Raw genomic sequence first — 25,191 nt, 5'->3', positions numbered from 1 at the left:
TGGGAAGTGCAAAACCAAGATGGCAACTGAATAATAGTTAAAATGAAATTACCACCTGTTGTATCAAAACATGTGAAAAAACAGATATCAAACATATGGTCTTTCCTTGGCTGTGAAAAATGAACAGCTGGTCCCAAATGCAAGCCAAAAACAAAACAAAAAGGCATCTAAGAAGCAAACAGAAATGATAATGTGATAGATGTGACAGGCTTCTGAAGACTAAGATGGTAATGTCATTGATGACAAGCTTTTGAAGCTAAAGGACCAGGAACCAGGAACAAGGGTTCACTCACACATTCATGCAGAACATTAAATGTCACCATTGTTTATTGGCACGGTTCTCTGTACTTATACAAGAGGGGTATCAAGTAACAGGTTTGCAGATTCTATGCTGCTTTTAAAGACATGATAGTCATGGTAGCAATGCCTTTGGCCATGTGCCTATCTGTATAATATTACAGGCTAAGGCATTCTCAACCTGTTTTGGTGTCACAGACCAACTCTGAGAAAAATTCACCCCTCCAGAAAAATGCTTATACACATACACATTGCACTTGGATCATGGACCCACTAAAGCTCATTCCTAGGCACAAACACCCAGGAGCCTGTAGACTCCAGGTTAGGAATCACTAGTGTAAGGGCTGGTTCATGATACATCTTCATCCCTTGAAAACTACAAAATCAAGTGGTGACTTGCATGTGTGAATGGCCCATCATGGATGTAATGCTCAAGTCGCCTGTGATGTGTTGCCTCACATCACTGCCAGCATCATGGGAGAGAAGCTCTGCCTCCTTCTCTTTCTCCTTCTTGGATGTTCTTGCTGGAAGTGCACGAAGAAGGCAGAACTGAGCAATCCTTTTCTGCTTTCTTATGAGAGTGATCAAAACAGGAATCCCCGTGGTTTTTTTTTTCTTGCTGCTACATCTCTGTGATCACAGGTGGCAGTAGCACTGGAGAAAAAAGTAGGCGGCTGCTGCCCCAATCCTCTTCCCACTTGTTCTCCATTAGCCAGAAGAAAATCAGAGAGCCAATGGCATAAGCTTGGTTAGCAGCAGGCCAGAGAGCAACTGTGGGCAGATGCAGGGGATAGGGCACTCCTTGTCAGTTCACCATCCCAACTTGTCATTCAAAGCAGCCACTTCAATCACCATCATGGCTGGGCCAGTCATGGGGGTCTCCAGGAATCATCTTCAATCTCCAGGTGCTCCATCAATACAATCTTGGAGGTTTTAACAGGGACTGTGGGAGTTTCCAGCATTACATCATGATGAGGGAAAACCCTACACAAATAATAACTTGTCGGAATTGGCAACCCTGCATCCTTTTCCCCTGCATCAGTTTGAAAGTAAAGAATGTTGGGTACTCCTATCACGGGTTCTCATCCATATCGTATGTGGTTTGGCCCTAACTGTCTGCAGGATTGCAGCTTGTGTATGTGACATCTGTCCTCTCTGTTGGTTTCAGAATTTTGAATTCCACATTGAGAGGGAGGAGGACTCTCATTCTTCTCTTTTCAAAAGACGACAGAGCATTTCCTTCTGTTCTCTGACATTTATGAATAATTAAGTTCACAGTCCCCCCCCCTTTTTTCCTTTTGCCCTTCTTCATAATAAGGTGTGTAGAGCTCCTCACTGTTACACGGAGAGTGGCCACATTCATAAATCTCATATTTGGCAAGAATAACTTTAGCTGCCATAATATTGTGTCCCTCCATGAATCAGTTCTGCCATTTATATTAATTCTGTAGTCACTGTACAAATTCTATTTGATCTTTACCTTCAGGTCTTTCTTTTTCTCAGTATTTGCTATTATATGAGTATTTAGGAAATAAATCCTTGCCCAGTTTTGTGTCCCTGATCTCATTATCTTGCATTTCTTTGCATTTAATTGCATAAGGCACTTACCTTCCTTTGGGCCCATTCTTTCTGAACCATTCTGTCATTTTTCCCTTCTTCCTATTGATTGTTGCTTCCAAGTATATACAAGCAACAAACTTCATTATTATCTTACTGTATATCCCTCCTTCTAGGTCATAGCAAGTTGCAATACTGAACTACACATTGGTAAGGAAGTGACTTTTTCTTAACGTTATAAACTGTGGCATGTTTCTTGCAGGTTTTACAACTAATGCTTGATTACAAATTTGGTCATCCTCTACAGGGGCATTTTAATGTCCTTCAAAATAAAGATTTGTGAACCAAAGTTTAAAAATTGAATTCTAGAAACAATTGCTCTTTTGCCATGCTTTTCCTCTCTGTAGCTCAACTTAGCTGCATTGTAGCATGTGATTTATTTCATGACCTTCCGAAGAATAAAACTTATCTTTTTATTTAGCCAGTGTACCAGAGCCATTCCAGTATTCCACACAAATCAAGCAGAGATAGGGAATAGTCACTCTGCAGTCTGCATGTTACCCAGATCCCCACCTTTAAGGCTAGGCTGACTCCATTTTGAAGGTACGTAGACAAAATGACCAGACCAGAGCTTTCACTCAAGGATCTCAGCATCAGAAGGGCATGAGTTTTGGGCACAGAGAAGCAAGCCTCTGTGAGCCATGCAAAAACCCTCTGCAACCCTACAAAATGGGAGAATCCTGCAGACCAAGAGCCTTCCTGGTCAGATGTGATCAGGCATATTGCTACCTTAGAAATCCAATCAAGTGACCCTGGAATTTTTTGAGAATCTTTTTTGCAGTACCATCCCCATCTTGTGTCTTCTCAGACCTTTTTTTGTTGTATATGTCAGTATGCCTACTGCCTCCATCATTCATCTTAACTACCCTGCTCTGGTTTTCAGAGGTCAAACTTAAGGCTTGAATCTTAAGGCTGCCCTCTCTTGGTGCCAGGGTGCCCAGCTACCCTTTGTTGTAATAAGAGATCTCCACTTTGCCCTCCATCTTTGCCCTTCCCTCCCCTTCCCTGCCCTTTTTTTCCTCTTTTCAATCTTCAAGAGCTCTATAATTACTACTTTCCAGGCCAAAGTGTGTGTCTTCCTGGATCCCTCATGAGCATTCACCCTCATCATGCTGCAGTCAGGCATCCCTCAGCTGAACTGCTCTATGCGGACTCAGAGCTGACATCACTGAGTCTCTGACCAAGCCATTTCCTCTCTAAGAGATGAAATAGCAGAAGCTGTCCAGAACCACTCACCCTCTCCCCTGTGCTTCCCAATCTGCAGCAACATCTTTGTGTGCTCATGCTGTATATCCCAAACCCCCCATACACTTTTACTCTATCACTTCGTCCTTTTGTTCCATCCCTCTTTGGCTCCACTCTAAGCTTGTCAGCTGAGCTTTCCCCTGAACCCTGTGTCCGTGCCTGCAGCTTCCTGACCCGCTTCACCTAGAAGCTGGAGCCCGGTGTCCCTGGAAATTTAATCAGTAGATCAGAACAGAGATACGTTCACCTCTCCCTCTGTCTTCCATTTTTCACATGCAGGCCACGTGTGAGGCAGCCTTGTACTTCTCTCTACCTATCTTTCCCCTCCCCACTATATCCTCTGCCCTGTACTAACAATATTAACCCCATGTGTACAGGTGTGGTACAATATTAACCTTGTGGGGTAGATGAATGAGTGTTAATTCATTTGTCCCAGAACATTCATGGTAACAACAGGCAGCAAATAAAAATAGTGTGTATAGTTTTACAGCCTTAGTATCTGGAGTTGTCTGATATGCCTTGTGTAACCATTCCTCAGAAGACTATGCACCATCGGAAAAAAGATCCTGAATTTTCAGTATCACTCAAGACAGTTATTTTTTTCTACATAAACTCATACCCTGGAATCCAATGTGAAATCTCAACTTTGAAGTTGAAAATAACACCAGGCTTCATCCTGTGGCCTAGGTGCAATTGTGTCACTGAGCTAGCTCATCCTGGCTCCTTGGGCTTGAAGAAAAGGTTAGGAGACGCCTTTCAGGAAGCATAGGGTCTGAGGCGGGAGGTTGGGCCAGCTCCTTTTATGGCCTATTTTGCTCATAAATCTTCTCAGTGACCCTGGTGTTGAACTAGGAAGTCTTTTGGGTCCTTCTATGCATGTCATTTGGAAATACTAATTAACAGCTCAGTAATATGCCTGTGACTCATGCAGGCTCAAAAGATCTTGAGATGCTGTGTAAAGACTAGTGGCTGAAACGGTGTCTTTGGTTTGCTGCCATTGCACCACTTGCACCCTCTTGAGGGAACTGGTGCTGCTAAACTAATCTTGGGCAATCCATCAGTTGCATGGTGGTGCACAGGCAAAACATAAGCCCTCTCATATAATCAAATTTAACAGGAGATAGCACTGATAATTGTACTGTGACAAGTTATTTCTACCAGTGAAATACAAAAGATGCAATTAACAAGCTGTAACCATAACATACATGTCAGAGCTCATGTAGGTTAACTGCTTTGCTAGGTGCGTCTGGTTGATTTTCAGATGTATGGAGAAGACTGAGAACTGAATTCTGCACACTTAATGCATGCAACCTTTACCCTGCAAAGTGCTACAGTTCTACCTAGGAACTCATTATGCCACATCAGTAGAAAGATATTAGCAAAGTATACAAAATATACTCACTCAACATCTCTCCTACAACCTTTTTGCCCTGATTTCCAGTTACTTTAAAACAGCATTATAATTACACTAATAAGAACAACGTCTAATAATACCTATTCAGGCATTTGGCTGACATAATTTTTTGGGGTCATATGATGCCATGAGTTCATTAAATTATTTGTATTGCAGGATTCACTAATGCAATTCACAAACGGAACAAAAAAATTACAATACAAATTAAAGTGCATATGCATAGCTAATACATTAATTCCCGTCTTGGTTTGGCTAGGAGCCTGTCACCATATTTCTAACCCTATCATGTCCCTGAGTTGCTATTGATCAAGTTGTATGAAATGCAGTGGAACTGCAAAACAAATAAACGTGTATTAAGCCAAGGAATGACACACCTATGTTTGCAGCATATTGGAATTATGGGACTTTCCCAATGGGCAAGAAACCTTTATACAGGCTGAAGTGGTGCAGCCCAGGCAGTTTGTGAAAACTGGGATTTTTGTGAACATTTTATTATCTCCACTTTAGAGATTATCTGTGTGTGTCTGTTCAGCCATCTGTCCTGATTCCATTGTTGAATGTGTATTAAACTTCTTCGGAAGTGGGAACTCCAGTTTGTAGTCTTATGCAGATTAGAATTCTGTCTTCAAAATCCTTTCAGAAGATGCCTAGTCCTGGAAATGGTTCATTGAGGGAAATGAAAGAGACAAAATAGAAACACTTTGAGAGGTCCCTGATTGTTTTTTCAAGTTGGTGAAAGTTGAGACGTCCCTCGGACACTTGGTAAAATGCCAGCTGGCATGCGGAATAGACATCTCTCTGTCACACTTCACGGTACAGCAACTTGTACAGGAAGCTGCTGGAACTAGACTGGGGAGACAATCAGGGTGAACTCCAGTCACTGCAGAATAGGAAGCAAGTGTCTGGTCACGTAATGTTCTGTGTACATCTTTGTTTCCATGTGTCACATTATTTATTATAGTAGGCTCAGCACAGGGCTCTTTATTACTTGTATCGTCCATTTTTATATGAGACCTCGTGAAATGCCTATCATAAGGATAGGCAAGAGACAGTGGAGGGAGGAATGGCATATGGCAGGAGCTTTGAAGAAGCATAACGTTGTACTTGAAGGCACATGGGTGTACCCTTCTGTAAGATACTTGGCCATGCAATGTCAGCACTGAAGGCTTGTCCCCTCACCACCACTTTATTCTTCCCAATAGGAGTATGGTAGCCATTCATTTATATCAGAGAAAGCAAAGGAGCCAGTACTAAGAAACATCCCCCCACCCCAAAAAAGACTCCTTCAACAAAATCTTCAGACTTGAAAAGCTTTGCAGTGGTAACTGTTTGGCATTGCCTTAGGGTCACTGGGTGTGAAAACTGCATTGCAGAATACATGTTTTATTCCTACATCCCAACAGACATAGACGTAGACATAAGCAGCAGCTGGACAGCAAACAGTCATGTTGAAAGAATGAGTATTTAAATATTCAGCTCCCATTTTTGAAAATTGCATTGCAATTTTGAAAGCACATTTTCACTTAGGAAAATTAGGCCTTAGAGTCCTGCTGCAGATGACTGACAGAGCCAGCTCCCTGTCAATCTCCTATAGCTCTGAATGCTGATTAATTCCCCATTTAAACTGCATGACTACATTTCACATTGTATGCTCGCATCATGAGGAACAGTAATGTCTCTGCTGGATTTAGTGAGATGCTAAAAGAACTGAAAGGAAAAAAAAACAGCAACACGATCTGCAGTGCCTTCTCGGTTACAGACAGGTTCTGATCTGCACCAGAAGACAATGGGCAGAGATTTGAAGTCTAAACCTAGAATTTCTGAGCTGTATATTTATGCCAAAGACATTTAGGTGCTCTTAATCCAACCTCTTGATCTGTCTTGCATTTAAATATGGGTTGGCTCACCAAAGAAGTGCCTGTATTAAGGCATATTATGACTGTATTCTTCCATTTAATTTTTCTAGAAATTTACAGGCCATGTAGACATTATGTCTACATTCTCTGAGGCAGAGGTCTATGAATTTACCTGTATGTGGGAAGGAAACAGGAACAGTTATATTTGTCCACTTTGGTTCTGCTTACAAACTGTTCAAGTCACTTGTGACAAATGTTGGTGAATAATCAGTTACTTTGACATAATTTGGTGGTGATGACGGTGCTGTTTATATCACTTGAGATTATTATATATGACTGCAGTGTTTTTGGTGTGTAAACTGTTACTTTGACATAATTTACCTAGTGATTCTTTCAAGGCTGACAGAAACCGAATAGGTATTGTTGTTTGTTATGTTAATAGTAATAATAAATATTATGCACTGCTATATAACAAAAAGTTCACAAAGCAGTTGACATAGCAAAAATAATTTATGGTTCTCTATCCCAGAAGCCTCACAATAAAAAACAAAAGCAAAACCACTGTGATACCTTGTATCAGGGACATCACTGAAGAAAAGGGTATGTCCTCCACTCCAGGGATGGAACGGAGGACATCAGGGGTTTGCCAGGTAACAGGGATGTGCAGTGAGGGGAGGCAAAGCCTCACCTGTCATACTGAAAGGAAAATACCCTCAGCCTCCCATGTGATTATACACATACTCCACTCAATTCCTGAGGGGTTGTGTGATCAGAGGGATGGCCGAGCTCTTGCTATTGCTAGACTAGAGTTGTGGCAAAGAAAGCACTGCACCACACTGTGTGACCCATTTCTGTCAGACCATTCTGCAGGAGCACTTCTATTTCAGAGCAATCCACTGTTCCATAGACTGAGTGTTCAGTGCTATAAGCAAACAGGCCCATGCATTAAAAATGTCTGCTACAGTCACACATCTCTTGACTTTAAAAAAAAATTAAAAAGCTCCATGTTTGATCAGTTTGGATAGCATTGCTCGAGTTATCCTGAGGTATTTTACAAAAGCAGTGAATACTTTTAACAAGCACTATAATTGCAGCTTACTCTTAAATATATTTGGGGACTATTGAAGCTTTCTGAGAATCTCTCATCACCACCACATTTAAATCTAAAATGGTGACCCTATATTGTTACAAAGTCCAGTGTTGGTGTCAGCATAATATCTAGTGGTGCAGCAGTAAATAAGTTCAGGAGTTCATCATGACACTCCATAGCCATGTGCCACTGAGGCTATACAACAAAAACTCAACTTTAGATTTCGTCCTTAGAGTGCTTTCTTCTTCTACCACAAATTTCTACAAAAGACTGTAAGACACTATGAAAAATTCTACTGGAACAGGCTGAGGCTAGTCAGAGACCCTGTTTTCCACTGTTTTCCCAACACCTGCCACTAGGAAGCCCACAAGCAGGAGTGAAAGCCCTATTTCTCTCTTACCATTGCTTCCCTGTAACTGATATACAGAGGCGTCATATACAGAGGGGTCATGCCACTGGAGCTGGAGGTAGCACATAGCCATCATGACTAGATACCATTGATAGGTCTCCAAACCTTTTGGCCAGAGGGCCACATGAAATATCTGGCGCAGTGCTGAGGGCCGGAAAAAAATTTAAATATAAAATTTAAATAAATAAAGTAGAGGTAGAACTTAAATGAATGAATAAATGAATGAGTGGGTTCATGCGCTCAGTCTCTCCGGCCCTCAGAACACCCTCCAGATGCAATCAGAGCACAGCTCTGGTCATGTTCAGTCAAGTGGGCCAGAGGTTTTCAGGGGACAAGAGGCTGGCTGCAGGCCGGATAGAGGCTCGCTGTGGGCCGCATCTGGCCCCTCAGCCAGGGTTTGGAGACCCCTGCTTTAAACTTATCCAAATTAGTGGCCATCACCACTAATGGCAATGAATTCCACAAATGAACTGTGTGCTGTGTGAAAAAGTAGCTCCTTTTGTCTGTCCTAGATATCCAGCCAATCAGTCTCAATGAATGAACCTTAATTCTAGCATTGTGAGACAGGGAGAAATGCTTCTTTCTCTCCTCATGATGCATAATTTTATAAGATTCAGTCTTGTCCTCTTAATGGTGTTTTTTCTCAAAGTCCCAAACACTGTAACCCAGTGGTTCACAAAATTTTTAGAGGCCCTAGGGGCTGTTGCCTGATTTATAAAAGGGTGTGGCTATAATGGTGATTTGGCAGCAGTGCTCTCCCCCCAAGTAGCAGCTTGTTTAACCCTTGATGCACATAGCCTAACCTGCCCTGTCAGTTTCACAAATCACCCAAAATTATGTCACTAACTATTGGTGGGTCCCACAGACCCACAGTCTGCTGTAACCTTATGTGGGCCTCCCAGTAAGGCTCAAGAGGGGACGGGGCTCCAACTGGCAGTGGAGTGGAAGCGCATGCAGCTCCACCAATCAGCAATGATCACCAATCATGCACCAATCAGCACATGCAGCTCCACCAATCCCAGCTGCTGGGAGGTGGCTTTGGTGATCCTTCTGGATGGAAGGGGTAGCAAGGAAGCACTCAGCAGTGGCACTGCCTTTGCCAGTGCCTGGCTAGGCAAAACAGTGGATCAATAACACCTAAATCGTCCTAAGTGCAGGTGGGGATGGAGCCTGTACCAGAGATTTATGTAGGGGCAATATAATTTTAGCAGTCTTATTCTGGATCCCTTTCGTAATGACTTCAAGCATGGAATTTGCTTTCCTTACTCCTGCAGCAAGCTGATCATTTCATTGAACTATCCATTCCAATTCCTGGGTCTCTTTTCTGGTTTGTCACAAACAGCTGAAACCCTGTGTCTATGTGGTTGAGATATTTTTGCCCCAGTGTGCACTACCTTAAAACAGTGATTCCCAAACTTTCCAGGCCAGTGATGCCCTGTTCCTTGTGCTAACGGTCACTGAACCTGGACGTAAGTGCCAATGAAGTGACAATGTGCAACGTGACGATGTCGTCAGCACTTGCTTCTGGGTTTGGTAAGTGCAAAGGACCCTAAAATTGATATTAATGAGGTGAGGGCAGGCAAGAAGGCCCTCAAAACTAGGCATCACAATTGCACTGCTGAGCGGCTTGGCCAGTTTGCCTCCCATGATGCCCTTGGGGACTTGTCACGATGCCCAGCTTGGGAACCTCTGAGTTAGACTTATCAACATTGAACTGCATTTGCTATTTGGCTGTCCATTCAGTCTGGAAAAATCTTTTTGGAACTCTTCACAAACTGTTTTGGTATGAACCACCTCAAATAGTTTGATGTCATTAGTGAGGCTTGATGGTTAGTGAGGCTAAATTAACCTTTGCAGAAACCATGCTAATTTTCTTCAACAAGTCTCATTCTTCAATATGCTTCTTCTTCAGTATTTATATACCATTTTTCAACAACAAAAAAATTCACAAAGTGGTTTACAGGGGAATAAACTCAATGGCTCCCTGTCCCAAAAGGGCTCACAAACTAAAAAGATGCAGAATAAATACCAGCAAACAGCCACTAGAAAAGACACTGTGCTGGGGTGAAGGGGGACAGTTAGTCTTCCCCTGCTAAATATAAGAGAAGCACCACTTGGAAGGTACCTCTTGCCCAGTTAGCAGGGATAATTCTGTCTTTATGCTTTCGACCAATTTACCTGGAGCAGTTTTTAATCTGACTGACCTGTCATTTTTCAGATTCACCCCCTATATCCTTTTTTAAATATCAGTGTTACTTTGGTGTTACATTGGCTGCCTTCCTTTTCTTTGGCACGAAGGAAGATTTAAAGGACAAGCGACGTATTTTTGTAAAAAGATCAGCAATTTCACACTTGAGTTCCTTAAGAACTCTTGGGTGGATGCCACCTGGTCCCAGTGATTTACTAATGCCTAATTTGTCGATATGCTCTAGAACAGTGTTCTAGATCGTGGGTCCCAAATGGTCGGTCAGGACCCAACAGTAGGTCGTGAGCCAATCTTTAGTGGGTTGCGAAAAGTTTTTGAAACATTAAAAAACTCACTTTGCAAGCACCCTTGCCTGGTTTGCAGAAGAAAACTGTTAGTTGAAATGCTAACCTGTAGTATGAGGTAATCTTCAAACCTCCACACTAAAAAGTCACATTTTCTGATATTTCCTAGTAATTAGAATGCTGAAGATCACATGTGAACACAGTATCAGACTTTGGTCAGGTCTGGAAATCCCTAACTGAACATCTTTCTCTCCATTTCAGCCTTCTGGGTACCCCCAAGGTTAAAGCCCAAGTTTTGTACGGAATACCTATTTGGATGTCTGCATTTGGTGCCAGTGTTGAGAGGATCCAGTCATGGTTTTTATATAAAATATTTGCTGTACCATGCTGTGTTCCATATGCAGCATTATGTTTGGAAGCGGGCCAGCGCAAACTAGAAACCATGGCCTGGGTTAGTTTTTGCAAATTCTGGTTAAGGGTTTGCTACGTGTCTGAGCAGGACATTCTGCTCAGAGGCTTATTAACTGACCCAACATTCTCCCCGGGCCTGTCATTGTTTCTCAAAAAGGTTCAGGCCATAGGTCTCTCAGCAGATCTGTTAGGAGCCCTCTCTCCAGAGCTGGCATTTAAAACATTGAAAACCCGATTGGAGGATATAGAGCGGCAAGGGTTGTTTGCAGCCGCATCCACCACCTGTTCACCCCTCCGGTTTTCGCTTTTTCTAACCCTGGATAAACGACCCACTTACTTATACTTCTTACTTAACTCACAGGAATGGAGAGCCTTCTCCCTGGCACATTGCAATTTTGTGCCATCTAATTTTATGTGGGGGAGATACAATGGCCTGAGTGTGCAAGCAAGGGTGTCTAGTTGCAACTCTCTGGACATTGAATCTCTTCCACATATCATCCTAACTTGCAAATGGTTTGATGATCTGCGTTTGCAGTTGCTCAAGCCACTTTTGTCCTCCATTTCCTGGATCGGAGGACCTTGTGCTACATCACTTGCTATTAGGAAAGGATGAAGAATGTACACACCAGGTGACAAAATTTCTTTAATTCTGAGGAGGCATGGTATAAGTGAGTAAGGGCGATGTATTGGTTTGATTTATGGGGTTGTTTTAGGTATGGTTTAAGTGTACTGTTTTGTTTATATGTTGATTTTTATGTCAATAAAAGGTTTCTGAATCTGAATCTGGGTATCCTGGAATGACTGTAAAGGTTTGGGGGAGCAGTCCTTGGGGAGTTTGTGGGGACTCAATTTCTAGGGAGAGTCTAGCAAATGTCTACACAAACATGTTATACATAAGGTCCCTAGCAGACTTGGGAGCACAGGACACTGATTATATTAATTAATGTATTAATTATTTCTTTGTAGAACTCTTTTTTGTTTAGTGGGTTGTGATAGACTGTCATTTTAAAAAGTGGGTTCTAGTGGGTTCAGGAAGCACTGCTCTAGAACCACATCCCTTGACACTTCTATTTGATTCAGTTCATTGGACTGAATCCAGTTCATTGGACTGAATCCAATTCAGTTCACTGGATTCTGAGAAGGTCAATTCAGACATGGATATCTGCCCTAGGTCTTCTGTACTGAGGACAGATGCAAATAATTCATTCAGCTTTTCTATAATATCCCATTTTGTCCCATCTCTTGGAGTGGGTTACAACAGTTTAGAATAAGTTTATTAACATTGAAAGGTAGGATTTTAAAAATTCTGAATAAATACAAAAGGAGCTAAGAGTGTAAACATACATAGGATGTTTATTTAGAAGTTCCAGTTCCTTCCAACACCCTTGTGTCTCCTGAGGTCTCTCATTCAGTGAAATGACCAAGCACCCACTCCCCTCCCTAGGAGCATGATCCAGTTTTTCATTCTCTCCTCCTTCCAGCCACCTACCCCCTCCTCTGTCCATCATTTCCCAGCATCTTGGGATGGAGTAGGCTGGTACTGATAATCCTTAACAAATTATCAGTTTACCTCCTGCTAAGCCTGCTGCTTTTTCTTCTCCTTGTAAGAAAAAGTTTGAAAAACAGCATCTGAATTTCCTGGTGATGCCGCCACCCCTGCAGTCAGAGAAGCCCAGTTACTGCACTCAACTCTGACCTCCCTTGAGTACAATCCTGATGCAGATATTATGAGTACTGTCACCATTGTGCCCTACAACGGTCTCTGTTAAAATAAATGGCCCATGTTTTTATCAAGATCTTATAAAGGAGTAATTTCTAACTACTGTGCCTTGACACACTGGTGTGCTGCAAATGGTCTGCAGGTGTGTCACAGAAGTGTGGGGGGAGGGTCTTATATTAGTAGGGCCATTGGGGGTGTGAGTCCCTGGTTGGCAGTGCAGTGTGCCTTGCCAGTTGTCCAAAAACTGATGGTGTGCCTTGATAATTTTAGCACCTTCTCAGTGTCCCATGAGATGAAAAAGGTTGAAAATTTCCGTTATAAAGTATATCTTGGGCATTTTACTTTACTAGCAGATAGCTGGGCAACCACATTCATCCTGTTTGCAGATTGTTTCCTGCATCTAAGGAGACTTTAAACAATCATAGAAGAGCCATGTCCTCAATGGTTGTGCAGGGCATTTCAGCAGCTGATTTTGGCAAGGCAGAGGGTGAAACCAAAGAGAAAAACCAAAACCTCTTGTAACTGTGAGGTAGCAGCCCTGACTCCCCTCCCTGTAATGCTTTAAATTGATAGAATGGGAGTAATGCAAAAGCCACGTGCACCTGGTTTCCCCCATCTGTTTCCACCATATCTATTGTGTTAACGTTTTTGCCTGCGTGAGTGGAAATGAGAAACAAGTAGCTAGAATAGGCCTGGCCCATACAAAATAAGGACACTGTGCATTAAGAGAACAAACTGGGCTTATAATGACAAACACATTTGGTTGTAATCCTTTCATCTCCTCCTTTAGCTCCTTTTGTTTCAGCTGCCATAAACACTTGCTATGCTGTTCTGCAAGTATCCCCCCTCCCCTTTTAATTTTATTTTTTATTTTATTTTTTTTTGGTATTCCTCTCATTTCTGTTGAAACATGACACTCAAATTGGAGATAGGAGCAGAGATCAGCAAACCCTGTCAGCTCTTGTCAACCCAGGTGTAACAGTGTGATCTTCTTAAATTGCTGCTAATCTGCCAAAAATTTCTTTTATCTACAGTCTCCATCATGCTGTTTGCTCACATTTGGTTAACACTTTAAATTTCCCTTTTGGAGGTGTCACTGTTTGCCATTTAGCAACTAAGAAGAACTGTGAGAGCAGCTTAAAGCACATGGATTTGGGAAGCTAGAAAAGCTGATTAGCTATTCAGGGAGAATAATCTTATTGAAAGTAGTAAGAGCTGTATAAAGAATGCTTTTCCCTTTCCCCATAACAATCTTCTAATTATGTTGTCAAGCTTGCTGTCGTGTTCTCCCCCTGTGCCATTAAGGAAACCATTTTCTATGTTAAAAAAGAGATTTCCAGATCGTGATGATGTTTGCTGATTTTTTTTATTGTTTAAAGAATCTGTGTGTATTAAACCAAACATTAAAAAATGATTCATGTGCAGCATAATTATTTGAGATGAGGAGCTCAAGGCAAGGGTGGTGCAGAGAGAGGCAGGGAGGTGCTCGTGCGTGAGACAGAGAGAGAGTGAGAGTGAGTGTGAGTGAGTATTGGGTGAGATTAGTATTCCACATTAGCGCAAGAGGCTTTCACCGCAATGGCTGGGTTCTGAATCTAGCTGGGACCTTTGTGACTGAAACACAATCATTAATCGATAGCACAGCCAGGGGTCGTAAGCAGGGCCAGTGGATATCTGCAGCTGTAGATTTCATAGCAAAACTAAACAACATGCCTGGTCAAGAGGAGGATAACAAGGTCAACAGTGTGCAAATCTGCTTGGGCTGCTGGGCGTAGTGTGATCAGCAGGGTAATGGTGAGGACAGAATGGGGTGTGGTGAGCAGCAGGCAGCCTTAGCTATGGCAGTTCAGGGATCCCAACTGAACCACTCTTCAGAGAAGTGTCCATTTGCCCAAAAATCAGTCCCCAAGGTTTTGTCACATTCTTTGAGCAAGGAGCAGAACCCTAGATTCTGCAGAGGAAAGGGCTGAGCTCTGGACACAGGGGTTCTCATTATAGTTACATTATAGAAACTATAATGTATAATGATATCATTCTATAGTTACATTATAGAAACTGTAATTTCTGTGAGGTAAATGGTGCAATAGGGTACTGTTGAGTGAGGCCTAAACCTGCCTCTTGCCCCAGCCCCTGAGGTCACTAAAGTTCATCCAGAGGTACATGGGTGCCTGTGAGGTAATTACCTTAACCATGCATGTGTAGTTTCATGTTTTTTCTTAGCAATGCAGTTTTGAACACAACACCACCAGTACCCAGTTTGTCACAGTTGTGGAGAACAGCTTAGCATGGGTCATGCATATCTTAACTGGCAAAAGTAGATACAGCAATCGGACGGAAAGTGCTAGGTACTCCAGTTAATGTAGAAATCTTGTGAAAAACATAGAATGTTGCCACGCTACCAAATTACAAACATAGCGAGAATTAAAAATGGAAGTCAAGTAATGAAGTAGACAGGTCCAGCTAGGAATTCGCAATGCTATGAGCATCTTCTTTGGGCTGGAGGTCTGGTCTAGAGGGTAGAGCCTTGATTTGCCTGAAGGTAACATCCGCAGGTCGCCAGTTCGAGACCACCAGCACCATGCGACCTTGAAGCAGCTGACAAGCTGAGCCGAGTTACTCCATCTGCTCTGAGTGTGGGAGGATGGAGGCCAGAATGTGAAACCAGATCAGAATGAAACATCTGAATGTTGTGGTTTCTTGAAAGATAGAAATGTCTTTGAAATTGTAAAAATTCCTACAGGGATTTAATTTGCCTGCCTGTGTAAACCGCCTTGAATAAAGTCCGAGGAGAAATCTGAGGACCAAGAAAGGCAGTATAGAAATATCTGTATTATTATTATTATTATTATTATTATTATTATTATTATTATTATTATTATTATTATTATTATTTATTTTGGTGTTGACAATGCCTTGGAGAATCACCACCCGTACTTATAAAGGAGAGAGATGCTCAGAGGCAGTTCAGCAACTCATTGGCTCATTGTTGGAAGGTGGGGGAAAAGCAAGCACAAAGCACGTCCTTCCTAAGGTAAAATTGCCCCACCACCCAGGCTAATTGCTATCAATAAAACATACACAGGAGCAGAAGCTTGGTTAAGGTTTCATAAGAAATACAGTTCGTAGTTGTATACATGCATCTTCTAATTGTTCTGAGGCTCTGCTACTTTGGAACAGAGAATCCTAAAGCTGTTCCATTTGTGTGGAAGTCTGATGAGGACAGTCTGGCAAGCATGGAACTTTGGCAGAGCACAGTTTCCTTCTTCGATGGTTTGGAAGGAAGAGAGGAGTGTGAGAATGAGGGGAGGGAGAGTTTAAGAAGAACCCTGCTGGAATAAGCCAAAGACCCATCTAGTCCAGCTTCCTGTATCTCATGGTGGTCCACCAGATGCCTCTGGCAGCATACAAGACATAAAGATGCCTGCAGGGAGGAAATAATGTTAAGAACCACATTACCTGCAACAACCATAGAGAGACAAGTAGATGATCTCAGGTGACTGGACTGTACCCTGCCCTTCAGAGTCCTGCAGGCAGCTTTGCATCTGAATTCCAACAATCATATCCCCTGCATATCCACGGTTGGCAACCTTCAGTCTCGAAAGACTATGGTATAAGCCTACAGCACCTGGTATTCCCAAGCGGTCTCCCATCCAAGTACTAACCAGGCCTGACCCTGCTTAGCTTCCAAGATCAGATGTGATCGGGCATGTGCAGGGTAAAGAAAAGCCTTTCAGGGCATAGACAGTGTTGTAAAGAAGTGACAGATTTGAATCCTGAACATGAGACAGTATCTCAGTAAAACCTAGGTAGATCACTTAATGTGTGTTTGTTATGCTGTTCAGAACAATAAGCAGAGGTGGGAGAAAATGGTGGTAAAATAAAACGCATCACCCCTTTCTGCACTTCTCATTTTTGTTAAAAAAAAAATCACAAAATCTGTGAAAAAATAAAACCATTTTATCTGGTTTTTATTTATTATTAAATTGCAGGGGCGAGTGCATGGGTTATGACTGTGGCTGCATCTGCTGACATTATTACTGTCTATATCACCTACCTAGTACACTTTTAGACTATAATTTATAATTATAAAATTTTGAATAAAAACACCTAAAACTGCTTTCTGCCCTTTGGAAAACACCAAGATCTGTGGAAAAAAAATAATAACTGTCTTTACCCATCTCTAACAGTAAGGGTCAGTATCTCATCCAGCAGAAAACATTAGTTCTATAAGTGGGCACCATTAAAGAAACATTTTTCAATTTCTTTGTATCTCCATAAGCTTCAGTAAAATAGGGATTTATGAATATCTGTGATGTTATGATTTAAAGGCAATTAAATTATTTGATGGTAGATATAAATAACAAGGAAGATGCAGTATCATAACGTTTTAAGGTTCAGAGCAGAAATATAGTTTCTCTGCCTATTTGTGTATTTGTAAACCCAAATGATTGATTGATGTGTCTGAGCATGTGATTGAGCAGGGAGGAGGACTGGAACCTGCCAACCTTTGAACGGATTAAAGGAGTGATTACTTTCTTTCCTGTTCACAGTCCAACCTGTAACATTTAAAGAGAATTGCATAGCTACACGGCTAGTGCTTCTTGATACACTGCATTTGCAGTTTTACTCGCCTGCACAAATATTACCAAGTTACTTGGTTTACTAACCCTTGGAAATGTTACATTGAATTGCCCATAACAGAAGCAACCTTGCCTTACATTGATGCCAGCCTCTTAACTGTTGTCCCTGGGACTTACTGGAAGTCATCACAAAGCTTACTCTGAGTAGGAATTGCAGACTTTTAAATTTGGAAGGGTAAACTGACAGGATGATTAGAATTATTGGGATAAATTATTTACTGAGATAAATTCATTTTCACCTTCTGGACATCTTGTAAAAAAATATAGCCCTGATGACATTGTGCCTGAGGACCTTGTCTTAAAGCTTTGTGCTGTTACAAAGTTTTGGTGGGTTCAAATTACATAACAATTTTACAGATGCACCTACCTTTAAAGGAAGGTGCATAGCCAGGGAGACAGACCAGGGACACACTACACTTGCTCCCAGTGTGGAAGGGATTGTCACTCCCGAATCAGCCTTTTCAGCCACACTAGACGCTGAAAAGGTGCCAGAACCACCATCCAGAGCGCGATACCATAGTCTTCCGAGACTGAAGGTTGCCTGCTACCTTTAAAGCAAGACAGTGGACTGGCATTCCAGGGGGATTCAGTGTGTTGAGCAATTCACCTGCCTGAGCTGCAAGTCCATTACCATGAGGAAAAAATGTAGGTTAAATTGTTGGTCATGGTCACAGATGTTTACAGAAATCTATTTTTGTGGAACTAGCGGGGATGTCCAGGTCTGGTAAGAGTTACTGGAGCCAATGAGCAGGAGTGTGAGAACAGAAAAAGCAACATCCTGGCCAGGCAACTTCTGGGCTAGGCCCTCCTCTATAACAAAGAGGGAGGACCAGTGCAGGGGGCTACTCCAATGTGTGACTGGGAAATTTTGGTGAGGTGCAGTGGCGGTACATTGGTACTGCACATATCCTGTGTTGTTCATCACTTCAGTGCATTTTTCTTGTAGCTGTGCATGCTTTTGGACATACTTGTCTCATCCTAATGAATAATCGCATTCATCCCTACCCTACTTCAAAACTCTTACCTATCAAACTATTGCCCATTTGCCAAGGGCTCAGGGAGACCTACAACAAAGAATAAAACATATAAAATTTGATATCTATAATGTAAAAAACAACCCATACAACTAAACAGCAACACAGAGGAAGAACATACTTAAATACTATGGAACAGAATTATAAAACAATCTGGTGAAAAACCTAGGCCATCAGTTGGTGACAAAAGTCCTGCAAAGAGGGTGCTAACTGAACCTTCAAGGGAAGGAAGTGCCACATCATCAGGGCCACCACTGAGGATGTCCTGTCAGAGGCTACTGCTTGTGGAACTTCCAACAATGGCCAAACCCGCAAGGAATTGATCTTACAGAAGCAATTCATAGAGAAATTCCTGTAGTCGGACCAGTCAGTGAACACTGTAGCTTTTATTTGTACTCCTCCCCCCACCATTCTCTGATATTTAACCTAGGGCGCAATCCTAACCCCTTATGTCAGTGCTTTGCAGCTCTGGGGTAAGGGAACAAACATTCCCTGACTTTGAGGAGGCCTCCATGAGTGACACCAACTGCAGGATCCAGTACATGTCCTATTGGCACTGCTATGCCAGTGCTGGAAAGCACTGGGTTAGGATTGCGCCCCTATTCTCTCAGCTCTCTTAAATATAACCTTTTAAGTTTAACATTGTATATACACTCCCTTTGTACTCAGCTCTTGGAAGCAATGCTACAGTTGGCAACTACTTTCTGAGTTCTAAATAGAACAGATTTCAGTGCTGTAGTTTTCCTTCCACCAAAGAGCCCATAGAATACTCCAGTTAACGCTGATCTTAGATTCCGGAATCTAGAATGAAGCAAAGGAATTCCTGTTTGGTGTGTGTGTTTGGGGTTTTAAAGTTAAAATGCAGCTTCAGAAATGCTCCGTAATTAGCCTTCAGTGTTGGCATGGGAAATACTATGTTGCTGGCAGTCTGAACCGGACTGAATAGGTAGATTGTTTCTACTTGCTGCATTGCTAGATTATAATATAAAAATAATACCTAGAAATATTAATCAAAACTAGACAAAAATACTGTACAGTATATGCTTAAAAAAACCCATTTGGCTATCTGAAATTAGCCCATGTAAAAAGCCTTCCCATGTCAGGATAAATGTGCAATACTTGATAAGGACCACAAGTGGTTTTGTGTGTGTGTGTGTGTGTGTGTGTGTGTGTGTGTGTGTGTGTGTGAGAGAGAGAGAGAGAGAGAGAGAGAGAGAGAGAGAGAGAGAACAAATCATCATAGACAGATTTTGGAGAATGTCACATCTGTTGAAACACAATTTGTTTCAATAGATTGTTTAGTGGCAAGACCTTCAGGACCAGTCAGACTATCTGCCTGCCATTATTTTTTAACTGAAAGATCATGTATGTAATCCTGTTATGTAGAAGCTTGCAAGCATGCAAAGATTAGTGCATGGTAAGAGAGCATTGTGAGCTCAAGGCTTACTTCCCTGCTCTGCTGTGAGTAAAATCTACACAATGTGGCTGTGGATGAAATGTCACCTACAGGACAAAATCCTTTTTATAGCCACCCTTCCTTCGACCAATGTAACTTTTCCATGTCTTGGCGCAACTCTGTGGGCTCTTTGACAGCAGAACTTGCATTCCACCATCATAAATAGCAAAGCACTGCCTTAAATGGTGCACTTCTGCTGAGCTCATCAGAGCCACTGGTGCTGATAGCCAGCAGTTCTTCCTGTCCACCACCCGTGGACCCAGCTCATGCCACAGCAGGTAAAGTGGCAGTTGGGGCAGGTCATCAGCAGTTCAAAGGAGCTTCGAGGCAGGGAGGAGGAAGGAAGGGGTGGAGGAAGGATCTCAGCAGGAGTTGCACTCACTGAATCCTATCCCCTTTTCCCAGCCCATGCCTACTCCCTTTCTCTCCTTGGACATATGCCAGCAACAGAGCTGACCAGGAAGTAACAGTCCATCCTATCTCTCCCAGTTCATAGCATGCAGCCGCTCCAATGTAATACATGCTGCATGCTGTGTTGGGGGACCATCAGACAGCCAGTGAGAGGTGAGAAAAAATAACTTACCTCCCTGTAAGCTGCCTGATCACCAGGAAGTGTTTGGAGCAGGTTGGAAAATCAGGGATAGAATCTGGTATGTGCCTTTGCCGCAAAGATGCACCCCTCCAGTCTGCTCTCCACCCCTACCCTCTCTACTCTGAACCTCCTCTGAACCACTTTTGCCCTACCCCTGTGAACCACCTTACCTGCTATGGTGCACACCAAGTCCATTGGTGGTGGGTGTGCAAAGCTGCCAGCCATTTGCACCTGTGGCTCTGATGCACTTGGCAGCAGCATGTCATTTATGGTAGGGCTTCACCATTTATGCCAGCATGAGTTCCACCATCATAAAGAGCTGATAGGATTGGGCTATAAAAGTTATTGTTACTTACCTCTCACTGGCCATTTGATCCTCCACCACCATACCGAGCAGCATGTACCCTCTTGGCATGGCTGCATGCAGTGGACTGGTAGGGGGTAGGATTGGGCTGTCAATCATCCTATCAAAATGCCATGTTTGAGAAAACAGTTTATTTGCTTCCTCATTGTTTTTATGCTGGTCAGCTAAGCATTTATTGCAGTTTCACAAAAAACGCCAGCCTCCATTTTTGGTCCAATTTTGTTCTAGCCAAAACAAAGCTAAGCCTTATTGTTTTCAGGCAGTGTAAACAAAAGCTGAAGATGCCTTTTCATCTCAAATCAATATCACAGACAGTTTCTAGAAGGCTTTTCTTTAGCTCATATACTAAATTACCACATAAAATTATAATTACTCTCCAGTTACTATCATAACCCTTCTTCTTTTCTTTTTTCCTTCCCCCAGTGGATAATTTCCCATGCAGAGATAGTGGTGAGAACATAGTGATCAAGAAGTTGCTTTTCAATGGGAAGTTGTGATCTCTGGTTTCTGGCAAATTAGGCAGATTCTTTTAAGTTTCCACATTACAGAGAAAGCAATAAAGAAAGAAATTAGTTTATATTGTAATGTTTTTATTTAACTCGTATCATTTGGGGTATCATTTTTTCTAATTATATCTCAGTGTAAATTTGCACAATTTAGGGTGCTTAAAACGCATGGATGAAATTGTTGGTCGACAGGCTTCACCTTAGGGATCACATTTGGACTGATGCAAGAAGACAACAACATAAAATGGATACATGGAAAGATCAGATTATGGTACATTTCCTTGTTATATTCATTATGGACACAGTTTACCAGTCTCTCTTCTCCTGCTGTTTGACTGCAGGTCTCTCGTCCCATTTTTCTTCAGCAAAGTTTTGGCTGGTTCAAATGTGAACGTCAGCCTTCATCATCTCTGTGGCAAATGGTATCATGCACTACTCTCCCCTGACTATTACCTCCCCCAGGGCCTTTCTCTTTCATACTCCCTCCTCTGGCTCTCTCATCTTATCACTCTTGATAGCTCCTTCCATTGGCTCTCTTGCTTCCCTTGACCTGATGTCTCACCAGATTCTTGGTTCATCACTGGAGTTAATAATGGGGAATGATCATGGTGATGGCCAAGTGGGCAGCGGGCTGATGGAGGCAGCAGATAAGTGTGGGATGTGCCAGTTTGCTGCCTCCTCTCGGCCCTCCATGCAAAACAACTGCCTTGTCTCATGAGCAGGCCCAGTGGTGTAGCTCATGATCGTGTAGCCCAGTGCCAAGCTCAAAATGATGCCCCGGAAATGATGTCATGCCCAGGTTTTTAAAAAAGCAAAAATGGGGGAAAATCCACTTCCTTCCTCCAGCAGCTTTCCACCCACCTGTTTTGCCGCCTCCCCCCAGGCTTCCTCCCCATATTAACGGTTCCCTGCTGTATCATAATAATACCTAATTAGCTCTCAGAACAATCAGACTCATTGGTCAGTTCTGAGTTAAGAAAATCCAGTTTTTGTAACATAATGCAATAATGTTTTTATTTTCTGGTTATTTGGTTATAACTTTTGATAGAATAGAGATATTTTGATACATTTAGGACACAATCCCACCCTGTGCTGGATCAGGCAAGCCAAGAGGCTTGTGCTGTATCCAGCACAGGATAGGGCCCCCAAGTGGCTCAGCCAGAGTTAAGGGGAAACTTTCCACTTACCCCCGGGTAAGGCACCCTGGCCCGAATCGGTCTCCTCAGACTTGTGTCACCTCCTGAGGTGGCACAAGTTTGAGGAGAGTGGAGCGGCTTGAAGCTGCTCCGAACTCCCCAGGAACAGAGGTTGGGATCTGGCATAACCTCACATAACAGAGGTTGGGATCTGGCAGAGGTTGGGATCCAGCCCCGCCTTCCGCTCCCCACCCGCCCACTCCTGGCACACCTTCCCCCTGCCATCCCCCTGCTCTGGAACGCCTGCTGCTCCCCGTCCCCCTGCTCCAGAATGCCTCCCTCTTGCCTCCTCCCTGCCCACTCCAAAATCTTGTGTTGGCCGAGCTCAGCTGACACAAGACTCTGTGCCTCCATTGGCATGGAGGCTTGTGTCAGCCGTCACAGGCCGGCGCACCTCTGCGTGCCGGCCTGGCCAACTCATGAGGAGGCGCAAATGTGCCTTATGGCATGTTTGTGACCCTCCTGGGCCAGTGCAAGGGACTTGTGCCGGCCCAGGGACAGGTCTGAATTGCGCCCTTATTTGTTTTGTTGCATTCTGCATTAAATTTCACATTGAATGGTATATAACATGATGGTATTATTTGCAAATACCAAGGTTTTCACAATTCTGATCACTTGTCAAGCTCAGGTTGTTGCCCCCCTAAAGCTTGTTGCCCAGTGCAATTGCTACCCCCTGCACTCCCTGAGCTATGCAACTGAGCAGATCAGCCCTGTGCATGTGATTCTGTTCTTCTCCTCATTTCTGTCCTGTTCTGTCCTTTCTTTCTTTTGTTAAGAGGTGATCATAAAAATTAGAGCCTGAGCCTGAGGAAATTTTGAGTGTGCAGAGCTGTGAAGGTGGGATTTGGATCACTTATGCAGGGAGCAATGGTTGTCATTTTTATTGATTTTTTAACTACAGTTGTTCTTGTTCGTACAACAGCTTCTCATTCTTTAAATAGACACTGCTATGTTACAAATTATAAAACCACCACCCCAATTCCTAGATGAGGTAGTGCACTCACTGATCCCACACTGACTACAGCCCCACCTCCCCCACTGATGACACCAGTGGCTCTGATTGCCTTGGCCTCAGCAGTGGCTCAAAGAGCAACCCTTTCTCAGAAGCATCTGCTCCCTCCCAAATATGGAGTAGAGCAGGCAAAAATCCCTGATCCCTGAATTGTGGGTCAGACCTTGCCCACAGTTCTCATAGAAAGCTGACTCTAAGGATACTGACCTTGCTTGGCTATTGTAAGATTGCTGAGATAACATACATAGGGTGCTTCAAATATAGAAAAGCACTTTCTGATAGCTCAGTGGTATCATTTTTTCCAAATGTTCACCTCTTGATTTCATGGGTTAATGCTAGGAGGATTTTCTCACCAGCCAATGACACTTGCTACACAGTTACCTGGATCAGGGCCCCAAACCCCCTAATACGCCCCCCCCCCACTGCTATTTATTTGCCACAGATATTCTTGCACTTTTGCTGTGTTTGCTGCTGTGATGGGTGGTACCTTCTGCCCTGGTAGCAGCAGGTAGCTGTCACTTTCAGGTGGCCATCAAAGATCATTTTCAAAGCTCCAGGCTAGAATTTGACTTGCACATTGAAGCTTCTAAAGCATTAATTGAATGATTTGGTTTCTTTCTCACCCAGAAAGCCTAGCGACATGCATGCGAGGATCAATGACTGATTTGGACAAAAGAGAATTAGTTGCCTTGCTAATTGCCATGCCCAGAATCTGTACACTGGATATTGTTATACAATCTGTTCCAATGTAATTTTCTAAACTACTAGTTCTGATGCATTTTATTGCTAGGTCACTCCATTGGTGCACCCTCCTCCACTCTTTTCCTTTTTATGCCTCCCCTTCACTTTCAGTGGTTTGAATTGGCATTCTTCCTGTTCAGGGAGCTGATCTCCTGCATGTCATGCTGTGGTGCTGACTGTCCTTTCCTCTCTGCTGTTCCTTTTAAAGTACTTTCATCTCTAACATGTGCTGCCTCTGTGCACACAAGCTATGTTTCAAAGTGTACACCTTTACAGTGCTCTCATGTGCATCTCCACAACCCAGTGCTCATTTTGATGAACGCCTTTACTGTACTAGTTTCCAAATATTTCCTGGGCCGGTTGTTAGGCAAGTATGCCTTTCATGTATTTATTACAGTGGTCTGGCTAATCATGTATTACTCTTTAAAAATCCCTCAATGTCACATAGGACATTTTCTACAACAAAGTTAGGTTTAATTCTATGAAACAGTTATTTAGCCTCAGAACAGGAGAGCAGAAGCCAAGCTGAAGTCTGGTTATTGGAGTAAATACTGTATATTCAAACCTTTTTTTCAAATGTCCAGGTTCCTTTTAAGAGATGATAGCACAAGCTAATCACTGTAGGAAGACCAGTACATTGTGTGAAAAATAGCCGGAGTGAACACAACTTTAACCTTCTTGAACCCTTATATTTTCTACCAGCAGCATATAACTACATACATATAACTACTACATACAACTACCAGAAACATATAACTACATATCACACTGTCTCTGAGGTTTTCCCCCATCTCATATTCTTAGCCCCCTCTTCATCCAGCTCTCCAAATCTGAACTTATTAAACTTGTAGAATGTTAGAGTTAAAAGTTGCCTTGGAGGTCATCTTGTCTACCACCCCTTGCTCAGTGCAAGCAACTGATATAGCATCCCTAATGGCTTAGTTCATTTGAACACCACTAGATTCCAAGCACATTGACTCTCTTGTCATTCTTGCCCCTAGACAAGACCATAAGAATTTCCAGTGATCCAAAGTAAATGTCTACACCCCTAATACTAGGTGTATTTGTTTTCAACTTTCGATGACTGATCCTTCTCCATCA

General features: G+C 42.7%; 1 pseudogene; it reads right to left on the bottom strand.

Moving 5' to 3' along the window:
• Positions 1–16,162: 16,162 nt before the first annotated feature.
• On the bottom strand, positions 16,163–16,283 carry LOC136646402 (5S ribosomal RNA; annotated as a pseudogene).
• Between the last annotated feature and the right edge of the window lie 8,908 nt (positions 16,284–25,191).

Source organism: Tiliqua scincoides, chromosome 3, assembly GCF_035046505.1.
Source record: "Tiliqua scincoides isolate rTilSci1 chromosome 3, rTilSci1.hap2, whole genome shotgun sequence".
In the NCBI taxonomy this organism is placed as follows: Eukaryota; Metazoa; Chordata; class Lepidosauria; order Squamata; family Scincidae; genus Tiliqua; species Tiliqua scincoides.
This window is presented reverse-complemented; position numbering and strand designations above follow the sequence as displayed.